The 20,411-nt window shown below is 37.9% G+C and overlaps 1 pseudogene; it reads right to left on the bottom strand.

The window, feature by feature from the left end:
* Positions 1-806: 806 nt before the first annotated feature.
* On the bottom strand, positions 807-6,295 carry LOC145130975 (formin-like protein 18; annotated as a pseudogene).
* Between the last annotated feature and the right edge of the window lie 14,116 nt (positions 6,296-20,411).

Here is a 20,411-nt window from a genome sequence, read left to right as displayed (position 1 = left end):
ATGTGGGTAGTTAACATAAATATACACCAAGTGTTTTATAAATTAAAAACTGAAAAAAAAATGGGTGTACTTTATGTTAAGAAGGCGGGTGATACAAAAACATAAAGCACCCAAAAAAATAAAATGAGTAAAAATACTCCCAATAAAACACATTATCATCAATTTTTATCCCACGCATGTGAGTAGTATGCTCGTGAAATACTTTGGGAGCAATTCCTTCGTGAGTCGATCTGCTCTCATTAAGTTTATATCAATGTAGTCTAGAAACAAGGCGTCACTTGGTTTGCAAATTTGCATGCCAAATCTTTCAATGATTTTTTTAATGTAACTATTTTAAGATAATCCTAGAATTCTATGAGATCCGTCTCATTGGATTTGGATTCCTAATACAAAACAGAGAGCCTTCCCCAAGATCTTTTATTTCAAAATTATTTGAAGGAAATCTCTTGGTCTCATATAAAATCTCTGAATCATTGGTAGCAAGCAAGATGTTATCAACATACAAAACCAGAAAGATATATTTACTCCCACTGAATTTGTGATACAGACAGTTATCTACCACATTTTCCTCAAAACCAAATGAGATAATGATTTTATGAAACTTGTGGTACCATTGGTGGAATGCTTGTTGGAGTCCATAGATTTATTTTTTTTACAAACCATATTCTTTGAAACTTGTGGTACCAATTTGAATACACTTCACTAGTGATCAAATTCTATCCCATTCTCTCTTGTTCTTTCATAAAGTTTTAGTTTAATTTTATTAATCTTATTTTAATTAGGTCGAATCTATAACAATATATATATTATTCATCTGCTTCCAACTTATCCGGTTCACCTGCCTTTAATCTTTCTTGTTCGGCTGCTTTCTGTGCCGTCTCTTTCTCTGCATCTATCTGCTTGCAGTTTTCATCATGGGATTGATTAAACATTCTCACAAATGAACGCAGAGTTTCAACAACTGAAAAAGCAATATCACAACTTAGAAACTGGAAATCAATTTGTAACAAATGAATATTTTATCATGAACGTAAATTGTTCTGATGGTTGATTACCTTTTTCATATGGGCATTTGGTAGGGTCTTCTCCAAAGTAAATAATTAAAGCATCCACTCTTTTACCCTGTGTAGAGTGCAGTGTTAAAAACTGGGATACTTATAGCAATTTTTATATTTACAGGAATTTTTATACCTACCAGCACAGAGTAAAGTGCAGCCAGGGACTTCACGTCAGGTTCAGCAGAAGCAAGAAACTTTCTCAGACACTGAACAAGAAAAACCAAAATAAAAGATTTACGGTTAGAGTTCAAGTCAAAGTCAAACTCCCGATCCTCTACCAGTCCCAGTCCAATAATAAGGGCAAGTTTGGTTAGCAGATCAGACCGAATTGGAATGAGACTCCACTCCATGATGAGTTTGGTTGCCAAAAAGATGGAAATACATGTCCATAGGAATCATTCACATTCCATGTTAGATGGATTTCATATATAGTTCGTAGAGAATGGAAGGGATCCAATTCCATTCCATTTTTAATACAGGACCAAAATACCCTCATTATATAATTTTTTAATAGTAAAATATATTTTATGTGAAAATGCAAAAAAAAATATTAAATTTTGGTTGTTGAATTCCATTCCGTTTCCGATAAGAGTGCAATTCTTTGGATTCCAATTCCCTCAAATTCCATATACTTTGGCAGGTCCTATTTATGCTACCTACCAACTTTATGTGCATACCTTCCGAAAACATTTAGACACGTTTCCATCTGTTTTACACAATTTCGTTTCTATGACTACTTTCTCTAGTCCCTTTGTAATCATACACATTTCTTCTGCCAAGATTTTTAGCCGTATCTGGAATAAATTCATCATTTTAATCAACAAAAACGAAACTAACATTACTTTATTGAATAAAAAAAAGTGAATCCACAAAGATCACCTTTGATGCAGGTTCCAAGCTGCCAAGTTCCTTGGAAAAATGAAAAATCCAGAAGTTCAGGCAGTTTGTCTGCAAGAAGCTAACATATACAGCATGGATACCATAACAAAGTAAAAGAAAAATATACATATATTTAAAGAAAACAAACAAATAAATAAAAATCTTACCTTACAAATGAGATTCGTTTTATTGCTCCTGTCACGCGTTTTGTTAAGTCTTAAGAGGCTATCCAATCTGAACCCAACAGCAGCACCTAAAACCAAAGCCATGCTGTTTTAATTTTTGTATCTCCAAAGAGAAAAATAAAAATAGAAAACAAACCTGCTCCAGTTCCCTGGTTGAAAGCATTTCCAATAGAAAGAATTGTCAGCATCACTCTCCTCAACTTTACAGAACTCCTAATCTGATATAATCACCACCAACATAATAAAAAAGTAAACTTTAATCCAATCTTATAGTCACTGAATAACTGCATAAATTGAAGTCAAAAGTAACTAATAACTTGCATGTTCTATTGATAAATATACATCGTTTTGGCTATTCGCAAGATCTGAAACCTAAATTTGCAAAAATCACAGTAAAGTTAAAATACGGTTAATATAAGAAAGCAGGAAATGCAAAGAATAATATCTCCTGACCTGTGTACTAAACTGTAACTTATAAGAGTAAACTATGAGTTTAGCTTCCGAACGTGGAACTTTCATTAGCTCTAAGAAGATCTGTTACAAAAAATCAGATACTAAATTTTTAGATTTCGGTGCCTGACTTCATTGACATACTAATGATATAAATCCAGAAGACGGGTATTATGTACCTGTTCACATTTGCCCAAATTTTTCGGTTCTCCTTCATAGCCCTAAGCATATATATATAAAATGTAAGTTATAGTATGAACAAAAGATGTGGGTATGTAATGTAATGTAGAATGTAAATACACCTTAATTATTTCCATCTCCTCCCTTGTAGGGCAGCACTTTATAAGGTTATCCACCTGATCAACATCCATTGCTGAATCATCCAAATTAAGGACATATTCCTGTTAAGTTTCACAGCTAAATCATTAAACGTAAACAATTATTAGAAAACTTCATTTTGAAATAAATGCATAATGTTTTGAGATTACCATCAATTCAGGCAATGGTGTCTTCACCTTTGAAAGCAAGATTTCACAGTTATATGCCCGATTATGATCAATCTGCAACAAGTGTGAAATATCAACAAATCTCCCGTACAAATATCAGCAGTTAAAGATTTGCATTCAATCAAGAAAGAAAATCAATTATTACCAGTTGTACTTTTTCCGGTTTATTAGTTGCTTCAGATTTTGCTTTTGAGGCAGAAAAGAGTGTTTCAAGTTCCGACATATCAATCTCCGGTACCCTAATCAAAAAATCAAAGAAGAAAAAATTAGCAGGAGTTCCACATCAATATGTCAATGAAAAAATAACCACATTGCAGCTTCGCCAGATTTTTCTGCTTCAGCCCACAAGCTTCCTTGTCCAACTCTATATAAGTTAATTAACCATTAACCAATGCAAAGTCTTCAGTTTTTTAGCCGGTTGACTTTTCACAGCAGTTGTCCTTGATAAAACACGCGGTTTATTTATAGGAGGTGGTGGAAATGGTGGTGGTGGTGGTGGACACTGGTGGTGATGGTGGAACTGAAATATGTGGCGGCGGCGGCGGCGCTGGTGATGTCGGTGGTGGAGGTACAAGCCACTCCACACCGCTAAACATTTCTTGAACTTTACCAAATGCTTCCATTTCGGAGAAAAAAAGCTTCATCCAATAATAATAAAAGCCACTCAGATACAAAATATATGTTTGTGCAAACAAATACCAAATATTTGTGAGGTTTCCTAATTATCAAGTTCAAAAAAGAACCAGAATCATTATGTCCTGTGACCGAGAGTAACGTAAAGAAAAATACCTCAGCTTTAAAGTCTTTAGAAAATTGATCCTTAATGTCCCATAATACGTCGATTTCATCACAATTAAGCACTAAAGTATTTGACTTGATGAACGCTGTGTTGAACATGGCCTTATACATCATATCATCCTTTGCCATGTCATCATCATGCAAGTTAAGACACTCCAGCACAATGTCACCTTGAATATGGCAATTAATATCTATTTTGACCACATCACTTTCTGCCTGAGATGCATGGCAAAGGTCAGAAGATGGACAAACCAATCACCGGCACTGATAATCTTTAAGAATAAGAAACATGGCTCTTACATAGTGTTCAGTAGAGCATTAAACATCGAAACATTTCAATGTTGGCAACGTAACCTGTTGTAGTATATTAATTGTAGCCGGTTTAAAAAAATTTGTGAGAACATGGCAATTTGATTTTCATTTTATTGAAATAATGACAACAAACTATTTGAAATTTGCTCACTCGGTCACCAAAGTTATAATCAGGTCCAAAAGAGCCCTAAACACGTGGCATCCAGCTTCTCCTATGTGGAAATTAATATTCTGTGGTTTGATATGTTTCTTGGAAATTTTCATCCAAACAAAACCCATATTGAAATGTAGATAAAACATATAATAAGAATAAAATCTAATTTGCTATATAGGAGCCAAGCCAGATGCCATGTTCGCATGGATACTTCCCAAGATTGGAACGAAATTTGATTTTTAGGGCTCTACTGGACCCAATTAATTAGAACTTTGATGACTGAATGAGCAAATTTTTCAAGTAGTTTATTACCATTATATGACATTAAAAACTGTTAAACTGGCTACAGCAGCTTACGTTGCCAGCATTGAAAAAAGAAAATTGATGTTTAGTGCTCTACCGAACACAATTAGATCTTAGGTGACCGATTGAATAGATATCATATTGTTTGTTACCCATACATAATCTATGTCACTAACCCAAAAATTAATAAGGGCAAGATACACTTCCACTTCTCAGAGCTGGAAATAAGATAATCTGGATAAACCAGTGGTATAGCATAATATAATGACGATAGGGACATCTTACCTGATTAATTATAAGAGCGGACGTTCTTCCTCCTCCTTGGGGTTGAAAAAAGAAGTTTAGAGGTTTTATCAACAAGTAACAAAGGATCGAGCCCATAAATTCTAAATATAGGACAACAACCCCCTTTTCCATCAAAATCAGGAATCATTCTCATCATCACACAAACTAATGTGAGTGGTTTGTCTGATGGAGGCCATTGTTCATCATCAATCCTCTTTAACACATACTGTAAGTACCTCAACTGAGAAGCTAACGAATTGAATGGTGACATCAGCTGTGACGACACATCAGGTGGTGCCTGTTTATAAACCATGTCCAGGGCCCTATTTGCAGCAGTGTAATGTTTTCTGTAAAGTAAACTGTAAAAGAGCAGCCGACATGAAAGCTAAAACTGGCCAACAACCAACCTCACAGTGCATTAGCACAATGTTATGTTGTCCAAGAGAGAACCAGCTATCGCATGATTTAAGAAAATGGTGGATCTCCTCCATTGGGAGCAATGGACAAGCTTCATACTGCCGAGGGTAGTCCATTATAGTAATAAAGTATTCTGATAAAAATTGGTGAATCTTGCTTGCTGTATCTCCCTCCCGAAAATTGAAAATCATGACTGAAGAATCAGGGTAAGTTTCTTGAAATTGACTTATGATGTTGCACACGTAGGCGTTGTATTCTTCTTGTTCCCAGTATTTAAATCTGAAACAGGAGTCAAAGACTACACCAAATGGGCATGTCATTCAAACAAACGAAAACAAGTTCTAATCTTAAATATATATTCATACTTATACAGAATTCGGACACACATTACACACATTGAGTTGTATACACATTATACTGACCTCTAATCTACTAGAAAATGCCATTGGTTCAAGAACACATCCCTTATAATAGGAGGGGTGATGACCTAGAGAAGGTTCCCCAATACAATCATATCTTAATGTTACTAGTTTCAGTTTACTAATGTGTCCACATACCAAGGGTAAGCAATTCCCTGTAGTATTTTATTTCAATAGTTTCACTAGAGCTTTAAGCCGTCCAATATCACAATAATACCGCAAGTTCATAATCCAACACTAGTTGAAGATTAAAGCGGAACCAGAAATCAATAATCAAACACCTTTTTGTCCAGAAATTCAACTACCTAATGTATCAAAACCCCAAATTAGAAGTAGCATCTAAACCTATATAGAATTGAAGTGATGATTTAAGGAGAAAGGTTTTAACAGAAAAGGTGATCGCATTACATTCATGCACATATAAATCTAATTACTCCATAGAAGGTAAATAATTACCGTATATTCTTTCAGAGACATCGACAAGTCCATCGGGCGACTTCTTATACAGCAATTTGGGTAACAACGCCATTCGAATCCACTGATTTCTGAAACCCTAGAAGCAAAAATATTTGTGTTGTGGTTTGTACGTGTGAAAAAGCTGTACAACTTTTGGTTGTCTATAGAATCTAACAATGGCGATTGATTCGTGTCAGGTTGATGATACTTCGAATTTTGTGTTTGTGTCAGAAGGTTTCTATCATATCAGCATGGGGAGTTGCTCCGTCGTTGCCCCAATACCAACCGTTTGTGTTTTGCATGCAAATTTTCGTGTTTCAATCTCTCTGGAAATAAATAATGTTGTTAAACAGCAAATATATTAAAAGGCACCATGAATGAGCAAGAACCTAAAACGCGGGCAAAAGGAACAAAGTAAAGATACAGAAACAACTAAAGGGGGATACACTCCAAATTGACCATTTTAAATCACCTATATATTACCCCTACGTTTAACCCAAGAGAATGATAAAGGAAATTATATTATCGGCCACGATCGCGGGGGAAGAGAATAGTTTGTTGAACACCTTGTTGTTACGTGCTAACCAGATACACCATATTAGACAGTAAACAATTGTGATGAACTTCAGTCTGTTTTTGGGACAGTTTCCCCATCTCGCTGCGAAATCAAGAAGCTCCACGACAATAGAAATCCTAGGATCATCTATATCACACCATTTGAATATCTAGAATGGGTGGCAAAATTACATTCGACCATCAGGTGATCAATGGTTTCCATGGAAGTGTTGCAAAGAGGGCAAAGTGAAGAGGGTAATTGAATACCTTTGCGCTGAAGTTTGTCCGCTATAGGTATGCCACCAATTTCACACGCCATATGAAACAGAAAACTTTAAGGTGAGGGTTGCAAAGAGGGCAAAGTGAAGAGGGTAATTGAATACCTCTGCGATGAAGTGTTGCAAAGAGGGCAAAGTGTTGCAATTTCACACGCCATATGAAACAGGAAGTGTTGCAAAGAGGGCAAAGTGAAGAGGGTAATTGAATACCTCTGCGATGAAGTTTGTCCGTCATAGGTATGCCACCAATTTCACACGCCATATGAAACAGGAAACTTTAAGAGGGGCAGTTTTAACCCATTTGATCGTAGGGCCAATGTAGGGCTGGATTTTGGAGTCAAGGAAATGGCGCATAAGGTTTACTGAGAATTGACCATCTATTGAAATGAAAAAGCGGAGTTTGGCTGGATTGTTGTTAAGGTGGACATCAGCAACCAGTGAGGTGAGGGTTACAAGTTCTGCAGTAGTATCAGTAGTATCAGGACCGGAAGGGTTGGATGTCCAAGACCAGGAAGTACCGCTAGGTGGGCACCTGTCTGCCAGAGGGCAATTTTTGTTTGATTCAAGAGAAAAATACTGGAAAATCTGTCTTGAAGTGTGGCATGGCCCAACCAAATGTCTTTCCAGAACATAGTGGAGTTCTCGTTCCCAACATGAATGGAGAATATATCATGGAATTTTATTACTTCATTACCACAACTTACAAGAACTTTGGAGATGTTATTCCAGACACCTGGTAAGGATTTTTTGGATAGAGTGACTTCCGGTTTATTTGTAAGGTTGTGTATGCTTTTGATGGTTTTACTCTTGAGAGCTATCTCCCCTGAACTTAACCTCCATAACCATTTTGTGAGTAACGCAATGTTCTGGGTTTTTAAGCAACCAACCCCCAGGCCTCCATTATTTTTGGATGCGAGAACTTTTTCCCAGGCAATTCAATGAATCTTGCGTCTGTCTTCATTTGCACTCCAGATAAATTTCTTGTGCGGTTTTTCAAGGGTATTTATGACACATATGGGAGCTTTGAATAATGAAAAATAGTAGGTAGGTAGACTTTCAAGAACATATTTGATCAAAATTAAACGACCGCCCATTAAGAGTGTGTTGGCCTTCCATGTTGATAATTTTGACTGAAACTTCTCAATTATGGGGAGCCAATTTCTTTTGAGACCCATGTTGCTCCAACCGACACTCCTAGTTAAGCGAACGGAAGCACTCCATCTAAGCATCCAAGTGTGTGGGCATACCGTTTTACTTCTAGACTAGAAGTGCATATGCCAAATACGAGCGATTTGCTGAAATTAACCTTTAGACCCGAGGAGACTTACAAACAAGTAAGAATTCTACCAAGATTCTTTAAGTTCATATTATCCCATTCCCTAACAAAGATTGCGTCGTCCGCATAAAAGAGATATGAGATGGTGGGTCCTTCCTTGGGGAGTTTAATCCCGCTGTATAGTGCTTTCTCACATGCACTTTTCAAGGCGACGTTAAGACCTTCCATTGCAATTATAAACAGAAAGGGGGGACAACGAGTCACCTTGTCGGACGCCTTTAGAGATAGGAAATTCAAGGGTGGGGGAACCATTGACCAATACCGAGGCACGTGATGAGTCGAGACATTCGTGTATCCAAGACCTCCAATTTTGACTAAAACCCATTTGCTCCATTACAGAGTCCAGGTAATGCCAATTCACCGAGTCAAAGGCTTTTTCGAAGTCGAACTTGAAAAGGAACATTTTATTTTTCACCTTTTTAGCCCATGAGCATAATTCATTGACTATTAACGGACCTTCGAGAATGTTTCTGCCTTTCATATAGGCAGATTGCATCGGATCAACTATAAACCCAATGACGTTTTTTAGACGATTGGCCAGGGCTTTTGCGACAATCTTGTACATACAACCTATTAGACTAATTGGGTGGTAATTATGCAAGGTTAGGGGGTCTTTCACTTTTGGAATGAGAGTAATAAACGAGGAGTTACAACCTTGTGAGAGTGTGCCGAAAGTTTCAAAATGTTTGATAAAGGCCGTTATGTCAAGTTCCAAGCTTTCCCAGTGAGTTTTCAAAATTTTAAAAGTAAATCCATCGGGTCCTAGTGCCTTGCCACTACCACAATCAATGATGGCGTTTTTTATTTCCCGTGAATCGAAGGGAGCATCAAGAAAAGAGCATTGGTCGTAAGAGATTCGTTTGAAGTGAGGGTTGAGAAGTTTGGGTCTGATGGGCCATTTCACAGAGAACTTGGAACTGAAGAAGTCCATTATCTCTGATTTGATTAGGGGCGGATCTGAGGACCAAGAACCATTGACAATAAGACCATGTATTTGATTTCTGCGAGACCTGTTGTTGATAAAGCCATGAAAGAACCTGGAGTTTTCATCACCATCCTTAAGCCATTTAAATTTTGATTTTTGTTTTAGGTCTAGTTTTCTGATTATGATATGATCAAGGTGAAGGATGTCTTTTTTCCCATTCCTTGGTTCAATGATCTCGGAGTCCGATAATCTCCTATCTTTTGCAGTCTTATCTAATTCCTCCACTCTGCTTTTGGTTGAGATGAGAGTGGAAGATTCTGAGTTGTTTGTCAATATCCGCCACTTTTTGAGTGTATTTGTCACACCCCAAAACCAAGAACGGCGGAAACGTTCGGGGGTGGAGGACGTCATGTAAAGTATCATAACAGTGCAAAGTAGTAAACAAGCAACAACATCATCCATTGCATTAAAAGTAAAGTTTTAATACATTAGTGTTCTTTCATAGTAATAAGACACCAAAATATGTAATCAAAATAAAAGACGAGTCTTGTCTGTGCTCCGTCTTCTCAAAACTTGGTCATCGTACCTGTCTACTGGTGACCTGAGAATACAAGTTATTTTGAAAGTGTAGATCAGCATAAAGCTGGTGAATTCATAAGTATTATGGTGTCATTGATTTGAAAAGCTGTTATGAAAGACTTGTAAATGTTTAATAAAACATTTAGTATAAGTGTGAAAACCCTAGAAAATCTCATATTTCCTACTAGTATAAAAGGTAGTCTTCTATCAAGACCCATGTGCTTTGAAGGATGCATTTCTGTATAAATGAAAGTTTTTTCCATGTGCGACTATTATTATAAATATATAGTCTACCTCATCGTTTATGTGAATGTGTCACAAAATAAAAGTAAAAGGGAAATTATATAATCATTTAAGTATTATCCTTTGGTACTAGGATAAACACGACATAGTAATTGCCGAATAGTATTAACCGTAGACATCCGTCGATGTGCATTTTCCCTCTGTAGCTAACAGCTGGGTGTAGAATGGTTAGTCCCGTACATATATAATAGTATCTACACATATAATATGTAATAGTATCTCATCATATAGTATCTATGTAATAGTATCCATGTAAAAGTATCCATGTAATAGTATCTCTTCATATTGTATGTAATGTATTAGTATAGACTCATGAATGAACTGACTCTTGTGTAATTCCTTGTAATAGGAATAGTAGTTTGTATCCCCTAAACTATACCTATAATAGTTTACTGGAATGTAAATTGAATGTCCAAGTAGGTTTATACACCCTTGCTACACAAGAGTGTTGGAACTGAAGAAAGAATGAAAGCTCTCATATCAATACATATGTATATGAAACATAAGTGTATAGATATGGTTTTTAACAATAAGTTGAAAGAGGTTTTGTAAAACATCTAAGAGTTTTGAACAATAAATAATGATGGCTTGATGTCAGTTTATAAAAAGATTCAAAAGTAAATCATTTGATAACAAAGTATAAAACAACTGAAAACTATTGTATTTATCACATTTTGAAGTATGTGAAATCAGTTGGTTGAAAACACAGTTATAAATCACATGTGATTGATTCTATAACTTCCTGTTTTCTACTTGTATTCCCCCCATGAAAGCATTTAAAATCATTTAAAAGATTGATTAAGGGGTATGAACTCACCTATAGTGGGTGGTTGTGGATGAACTGAATGATGTAGGATCCTAAGTGTCAAGTGAAGACTTGTACACACACAATGATCCTAGTTAACATATAATCACATATATGTATCCAATTAGTCATAAAACAACTAATTTACCAAGTTTAAGACATCCTAAGACATGTAAAACACTTGATTTAAGTGCTATAAGTCATAAGGATTGCATCTAAGGGTGGTAGGACCCTGCTATTGAGTTTGGGGTTCAAGGGTAAACTCCCTTGGAGTTTATGGTTTTGTGACCATAACTCCTTGAGTTTACGGTCGTAAACCCATGAGTTTACGGCCGTAAACTCATGTTTCTTTGACCATTTTGTGTTTTGAAGCCTTAAAGATCACAAGAAGCATTCCTACTTCATGTTTAAGCCTTAGGAAGAGATTAGGGCACCATTTCACTCCTTTAGGGAGTTTACGGTCCTTGGACCATTTGTCTTTGGGTTTACGGCCGTAAACCCAAATGATTTATGGTCTTTTGCTGTTTTCAAGTACTAAACACATTAAGGAAGGGGTCTAGACTAGTTTCCAAGGCTTAGAAGCAACTAGGGCACACTTTGGCACCCTTAATAGGGTTTACGGTCCAAGGTGTTCTTGGACCGTAAACACCTTTGATCCTTTGTTTCTTGGGTGTTTTCTTGATGTTTAGAAGTGTAACAAGCCTTATAACACACTAGGGTAGGAGTACTTACTAGGTAGAAGCTTGAAAAGGTGCTAAAAGTCCAAGAACACTAGTGTGTGTTCTTGGTGTTCTTGGTGAAACTTGAAGATCTACACTTTTGGAATGATTTCACGGATGGAATCATGTTAGATCACTAGATTAGGGTAGATATCAACTTATTAGGGCTAGAAAGACTTACAAGTTGAAGATCTTGAAGAAAAGTTGGATGATACTTGAGAGAGAATTTGGTTTTGGATCTTGAAAATGTGAAAAGTGGTAAAATATGACTAAGTGTCATATTTATACCCCCTTTTTAGGGTTTACGGCCGTAAACACATTTGTTTAGGCCGTAAACTCCAAACTCTTGGAGTTTTGGGACATTATTGTTGCACAATAAACCCTAGGGCATCCTCTCTCCTGTCATATCCTGAATTACTAACTTTAAAACACTAGAACTTAATCCTAAAAGCCTGAAAGTTAGCAGAAACTGTTCTGACTCTTATTGAAGTGAGAGGTTGTACATAATAGAAATTTCGGGTTGTCACAGTATTTTTTAGGCGTTTTAATTTAGCGGCCAGGAACAGATCAGGAGGCCCATAACCTGCAAATGAATACCATGCTGATATGAAAGTTAAGTTGAAGTCATCTCTTAACAGCCACGAGTTGAAGAAGCGAAACGGAGGGGGACCGTAGTCAGTAGCGAAGGTTATTAGAATTACAGGATAGTGATCAGATAGGTCTCTAGGGAGGGCAATAACAGATGCAAGGGGAAAGCAAGAGATGAATTTGGGGCAGAGCAAAAAGCGGTCATGCTTGCTTAATTACATCCCGTCATCATACATGTAGGTAAATCGTCTACCTCCCATTCTTGGTTCTTTGAGATCAACCATCGCAATGAACTGATTGAAGTCTCTAACACTAATCCTGCAAAAACGAGAATTCATTCTCTCTTCACGACGACGAAATGCATTGAAGTCACCATAGATAATCCAAGTGTCATTGATGAAATTTTTAAGATTTGTAATTTCACGCCATAGAGTTCTTTTATCGAGAGCCAATTGTGGAGCATAAGTGTTAAGCACAATAAGGGAGCCAGGGAGATATTTGCAAAACCTGATCCAAGCCAGGAAGTGTCTCGATTTAATGGAGTGAAAAAAGGAGTATAAGTTGGTATCCCAGATGCAAACCATACCACCGGATCTACCTGTTGGATTGACGAAATCATAGGAGAAGGTTTCATTGCCCCAACAACCTTTGAAGTCAATTATGGAGGAATCAGAGACACGAGTTTCTTATAGACAAAGGAAACCAATTTTTTGCGAACGGATGAGACGATGTACCATTCAACTTTGGGAATTTCCCCAATACCACACACATTCAGGGATAAAACATTCATTAGGAAATTGGGCACTCACTATTGTCGCTAGAAAGAGCTTCAACAAGAATGTGATTGTCGGCTTCGATTTGAAAACCAACCTCCAAGCCAATCTTAGAAGCGTCGCGATGTTTCAGGGAAGAAGATGAGGAAGCTGTCTCGGAGAGACAAGGGGGTTGGCTTGGAGAATTGCTGATGATTTTGTTGAGATCAATCGATTAAGTCAAACCATAGGAACGGAGGTCGGAAACTTCAAGGGAAGTTGGCTTGTCTCTGATGGGAGAAGTGATTTTGTAGGGAGAGAATCTAGGGGGAGAGCATTGTGTCCGTCTTTGTTTACCCTTGGAATTCTCAAGCTTATCAGAGCCAATTTAATGGTGTGTATGTGATTTACCTATGTTTGGTTTTGTTGGATCTGAAGAACGGTTTGTTTGAAATAAAAAAAAAAAGACCAAATGGAAATTGGTTATGATTGGGATGAGAATTGGGTTGAGTGGGCTCGGGAATCATTTGAGTGTGGTCCAAGGTGTTATTAGGTGGAATTAGGGAATCAACAGGCGTGGTGATACATGTACCAGCTTCCGCCGCTTTATCAATAAAGATGGAATTTAATATTTCGACCGTTGTGTTTAGGTTCCCCATTACTGGCGAGGCGCTTCGATTTTGAATCTGATCATTCGAATTCCCAACATGATCCGCAACTGGAGACCCTTTCGACTGCCCCAACTGTGACGGTTGGGGGTTGATCACCGACGACGGAGGTAGAGTTCCGATCAGGGCAAATTTCTCCCTCTTCTAGATCTTGCATGTTTTCATCGTTCTCTTCCCAGGTGTCGGAGATGCCCTCATCGTCATCCTCATCATTATTTTTGTCATCCTCACCAGAGTCCTCTTCATCTCCGTCATCTAAGGAATCGTATTTCAAGTCGTGATCTGAATTTAATTTGAAGGGGTGCCAGTGCTCCTCAGACTCAACTACACCACCCGTGTAGTTCTTACCACCTGATGAGATTATGACTTCCTCATTGATTAACTTTCTTGAGGATAAGAGAATGCAAACCTTTTAGTGGGAGAAATCAGAGTTGTTCTAATTGAATTCCTTGACTTCAATGGTTTTTTCAAAGTGATCAGCAATTGTTGCTATATTCACATCACTAGCAACGGTAGTGTTTCAATCCAACAGTTCCCCCATAGGCAACCACCTCTCGTACCAGAACAAATACTAAAAACACTGAACTCTGGTGATACTGGAGAACTAACCCACTGAATCCTGACCATAGACTTTCCACACAATACCCCTGAACCGATCTCGACCAAAAATCGGAAGATCAACCAAACACATTGGAACCCTTCACACGAGATACAACCGAAGAAAAAGCAAAAGATAACATACCCGCAATATCACCTACTGGAGCACTAGCTCCCCTGGTTGACACAGAAATGAACGTCTCCTCTCTGCTGGGGCTCCTGCCCCACCCTCACGGCTATCAGAACTCCACAACATAGTCGGAGCGGGTGCACTCACTGCTCCTTCCCTCCTCATCGGACAGACGACCCTCTTGTGGCCCACTTGGTCGCAGAGAAAACATAACGAGATTGCCCCCGAGGACAATCCCTGCTGACATGATCAATCCTGCTACACTTGTAGCAACCCATACCCTTGAAACGACAAGCTCCATCGTGCAGTTTCCTGCACGTGTTGCACTGTCCCCGACCATGTTGGCCTCCCAATCGTTGATCCGAAGACTTAGGTCTCTTCCTGGGATCCTCCCTTGCCTTCACCTGATCTGGCCTTCTCTTCCCCAGGTGCTCCAAATCGATCTCTCGCTGACAGAATGATAGAATGCGAGCTCCAACGATTGCCATAATGTAACGCCCTGTTCCGAATCAATTCCTAATTCGAGGCTGTGACCCGAAGAGCGGTCATCATAAGGATTAGGGCCTTTAAAAAGGTAAGATTTAGGCCCATTTGGATGTGGGTAATGTAGATATGTGACTCAATAGTTCGGTTTGCACCTTGGAGTCGAAGGGTAAAATGGGAATGTAGTGTTTTAGACTTCTTTTATGAATTATGGATTTTAGTTCGATGTGTTTTAAGTGAAAAGTAATTAGATAGGGTTGTAGAGCTCCTCAATACCTTTCCGTGGATATAAAGAACGTCGAAAACGGAGTTAGAACGAAGAAGTTATGACCGTTTGAAGTTTGGGTGGTTTTGGGCCAAGCTGAGTACGTTGGGCGTACAAAAAGGTGTACGTTGGGCGTACTAATGGGATCCTGAGTATACTGGGCATACCATGAGTACTCTGGGCGTACGCAATCAGTGCCCAAACCCTATTTTCGTGGTTTAAGCCCTATTTAAGCTCCTTAACTCCCTCAAACCCACTCCATTCTCAGCCTCTACCCCTCTAACACCCCTTAATGAAACCATAACCTTAGATGAGCCTTTTGAGCTAAAAGAAGGTGATTTTGAGTGCTTTGGAATATGCATGGTGCACCTTGGAAAAGAAGGAACTTCTTGCAGAAGTGTTGGTTTCATTGGGGCTTGTAAATCTGGACTTTATTCACCTTGATCTATCTTCTAGAGGTATAAAGTTTGAATCTTGATGATGCATTTGTTAGATCTAGCTAGTTTTGGATGTTATGAGCTTTTGGTCATTTTAGTGCATAAAGTTTAGATCTTGAAAGTTTGTGACCTTGTTATGGATAAAGTTGGAAACTTTATCCATCTAAACATCTTTGTGATTCGGATCTGAAGGTTGGAGACTTGGACTTAATGAATTAAGTTGAAAAAGATGCACTTTTGGTCCCATTTGATGCTTAAAGGCTAGATCTTGGTGGTTTGGACCATTCTAATGGATAAATGAAACATCCCAAAAATACAACCCAAAAATTTCATTTTTAATTCGTTAATAAAACCATAAGTCATCAATCGTCATATAAAAATCATAAGTCATGTATCTCAAAATATCATATCAAAACACTGTATCAAAATCACATGTCCAAATATCAGAGTAAATCATCCCAGGCTAAATGTTGTGGTGTGTGCGATGCAGTCATCCCGAGCTCTTCCCCTTACTAGTGGAAGTACCTGAAACCAAAACTGAAAACTGTAAGCACGAAGCTTAGTGAGTCTCCCCAAACTACCACATACCATACACATAATCACATAATAACATACACTGGGCCTTGCCTGCTACATCGGGCCCCGCCCGACATCGGACTGAAGTCCGGCATCGGGCCCCGCCCGGCATCGGACCAAAGTCTGGTATACATATAACAAATCAACAAGCATATAACATAAACATATAAACATTCCTCGGGCTTGCCCCGACATCGGACCGAAGCCCGGAACACATACACATAACATATAAGCTAAACATTCCTCGGGCTTGCCCCGACATCGGACCGAAGTTTGGAACACATAAACAAACACATGCAAGAATCACGAAGACATCAAGCATAAAAACATTCCTCGGGATTGCATCGGCATCGGACCGAAGTACGGAAACATATAAACTACATCGGGCTAACCCCGGAATCCTAGCATACATAAACGGGCCGACATTGGTGCTTTAGACCCGTTCCTAGGAGGAAAACTCACCTCACAAAGTTGGCTGCAGAATCTCTCGGTAAGGAATCTCTATCGGCTGCTCCCACGACTCTCCGAGCTATCATTACCAAATAACACTTAGTCAAAATCCAAACAATCCTTCTTAGGGTAAAATGACCATTTTACCCCTGATCTAAATGGGCCCATGAACTAAGCCCAAATCCATAACATGAAGGCCCAAATCCATATATTCTCACCAAGCCTACTAATGGCCCACTTATGGCCTAATTTTCTAAATTGGGCCCAACTTCTCAAATGGGCCTTCCCTCAAGTCCAATATGCAATAAAATCCGTTATCAGCCCAAAAGAATAATCCACTAATGCCCATAATCAACTAGTCCAAGGAAATGGCCCAAAAAGGCCCACTGACGCAACGAACGCAAGGCGTTCCCTTGTGGAACGTTGGGCATTCCTCCTTGGTTCAGATCATGAGCCCCAGTGGGAACACAGCGCGTTCCCAAGACCTACGCAGGGCGTTCACGTCCAGTTTTCAAAATCGGGCCATTAAGCACTTAATGCTTAAGCCATGCTATCCAAACACAGATCCAAGCTATCTAGGACCTATGGAATCATAAAGTCACGGACTTGGTGACTTTGCATGTCCCCCTAAGTCCAAATCTCAAGAAATAGCAATCAACTTCCATAAATGTGGTCCTAACTCTTGCATGAACCCATTAAGACCTCAAATATCGAAACTTTATAGATGTAGGGACACCATTAGCATCAAGGGTGGCAACCCTAGGCCTATAAATGAATTTGAGTCATAAAGATCCATTCTTGGGACTAAAAAGGTCTAAAACATCATTACACTAGATCTAAGCATACTTGAGGAAAGTTTTGAACTTTATATTTTCAAAGAGTCCCAAATGATGATGTTATCCCGGGTCTATGAGCTTAAGATACTTAAGTTCCTCTTCACTAGCTTCTCCTTCCTTCTTTCAAGCTTCTAAGCTCCAAAACAAGCTTCACAAGGCCACACACACACACAAGAATGAGAAAAGGAGGCTATCTAGAGTTTTCTGAGGTTGAGAGGTTGGTAAGGAGGCCAGGGCTTAAGTCATAATGTTGTTTATATAGGTCCTAAACCCTAAAAATTAGAATTTGCATTCAGCGCGAGAACGCAACACGTTCCTCAGGAGAACGCCCCGCGTTCGGGCTCTGCCTCCAAAATCCAAAGTTGGCATAAATGGTCCCTCCTTCCTCCAAATTCCATAATAATAAGGTCCAAAAGCAGTAATTCAATATGTAAGGGACCAAAATGTAAATAATACCTAGACTGGGTGTTACAATAAAGTTGGAAACTTTATCCATTATGGAGCTTTTAGTAGGGGTGGCAAATCGGGCAGTTGTTTCGTGTTTTTATCTAACACGGCACGACACAAATTATTTTCCCTCAACCCGAACACGACACAAAACGATGTCGTGTTTGTTTTCGTTAACACGAACACGAAAAAATAAAAAACACGAAAAAACCGATAACACAAAATAATTTACCAAAAAAAAAACAATTCCATAATGTCATTCATAGTTCTTGCAAAAAAGTTAAATTAAGCATAATAAATACGCATTTAGTGACAGAAAATAACATAAAACAACATAAAATATTGCTAAATGTCTTCAAGCTTGTGACTCCATTTCTTCATGTGTACCATTGGCATTGCTATCCAACTTCATAACATCTTCTGTAAGATCTTGTAAACATAACTCTTCATCACCTACAAACAATATTAAAAACATATTAAAAAATATTAAATACTTTATACAAATGTTTCAAGAAGAATACAAATTACCTTTAATCCCAAACAACCAATCTTTTGCACAAATTAGAGCTTCAACATTTTCATGTTTCAACGAACTCCGATATTGATTAAGAACACGACCACCATTACTAAAGGCTGATTCGGATGCAACCGTGGAGACGGGGATGCTCAAAATATCTCGAGCCATGGAAGCAAGTTCCGGATAACGATATTGATAAGCTTTCCAAAAAGAAAGTACATTTATATCTTCAGTTATGTCACTTCTTGGTTCATCTAGATAAATCTCTAATTGTGATTTTTGAGACAAAGCAAACTCCTTAGTTTCATACACTGTGAACTCCTATAAAAACAGAAAACTAATTAGTATAAATTAAAAACTTATGAAATAAACTAATTATAAAAAACAATTAATTACTAAAAACAACTTCTTACTTGTAGCATTTCTCTCGTGCTTTTACTAAGTGTCGTGTCATCTTTCTTTTTGTAAACACTGTTACTTGAATCACTTGTTGAAACGGTTGATGCTCTATAAGACATGGGTGATTCAATAACGTAAACCGAAGGAAAATATAAGTTTGCTGTGCAATACTTATTTCCAGAAAAAATGCATGTGACTTCATAAAATACTTCCAAAAATTTGAAAATATTTTCTAATTTACCCAATTCTTCATTACTTGGACAATCTAAGTAATTAGAATCACTTAGTGCTAAACGGAAAAAAGCACGACGATAAAAAAGAGCACTTTCAATCATAAGAAAAGTAGCATTCCATCTAGTTGGAACATCTTGTCGCAAGCCTTTTTTTGGATTCAAATTAACCTGTTTCACACAATTCAAAAAGTTTCTTTTCCTTATTGAGGATCCCTTCACGTACTTGATAGATTCTCTAATTTTGACAATCCCTTCATCAATAGCCTTCAATCCATCTTGCACAACTAAATTCAACACGTGAGCACAACATCGAACATGAAAATAATCCCCGTTACTACGAAGTGCACCTTCATTACATAATTGACCTTTTAGGAGATTGACAAAGGTATCATTACTTGCAGCATTATCTAACGTGATTGTAAACAACTTTTTATCAATCCCCCAATTGGTCAATAAAGTAGATATTGTTTCAGTTAAACATACGCCATTATGTGGAGGTGGCATATATTGAAAGTTCAAAATTCTTTTTTGCAACTTCCACTCCTCATCAATAAAGTGAGAAGTAACACACAAGAAACCGTCTATGTTAATAGAAGACCACAAATCAGCAGTTAATGAAATCTGACCAGGAAGTAACTCAAACAATTTCTTGAGTTTTCCTTTTTCTCTTTTAAACAAATTCAGCACATCTTCTTTAGCAGGGTTTCCAGTAATTGTGGTAACTTTTTCATTTAAGTAACTAAAGATTTCTCTAATTCCCTCATACCCTACAAACTTAAAGGGAAGGTCGTGCTTGACAATAGCTTCACTAATAAGTTCACGAAATCTTTTGGGTTTAAAAACTGTGGAATTTATTGAAATGGAACCACCTGATTTTGCAAAAATGAATTGTGTTATGTCACTGTTGTCCCTTCTTGGACACTTTGCAATGTGATTTCTCAAGCAACCTGTCCCATTTTTTGTTTCACAAATGTATCTTTTTTTGCACTTATCACATTTAGCCATTTCCCTACTATCTGTACCAATTGGAAGTCTGGTATAATACTTCCATACCTCAGACCACCTTTCCCTTTCCATTTTTACATGATCTTCTTCACCCTCTACTTTAACATCTACCTCCACAACATCAATGTCATCAGCTTCTTCTTCAAGTTCAACATCCTGAAATAAAAAAAGGAGGGTCTGTTTTCAGAAATTTTATAATTTAGATGGGGAAAAGTTAAAAAAAATAATGAAATACCTGAGGAGCTACAGCAGCAGAATGTGTATCTGTTTTATCAAGCTTTGCCTTTTTCTTATTATGTGTTTTAT

This window comes from Lactuca virosa, chromosome 8 (assembly GCF_052849685.1).
Source record: "Lactuca virosa cultivar CGN04683 chromosome 8, Lactuca_virosa_CGN04683_v6, whole genome shotgun sequence".
NCBI lineage: Eukaryota > Viridiplantae > Streptophyta > Magnoliopsida > Asterales > Asteraceae > Lactuca > Lactuca virosa.
Note: the sequence above shows the minus strand (reverse complement) of the source record. Positions and strands in the feature narration are given on the sequence as shown.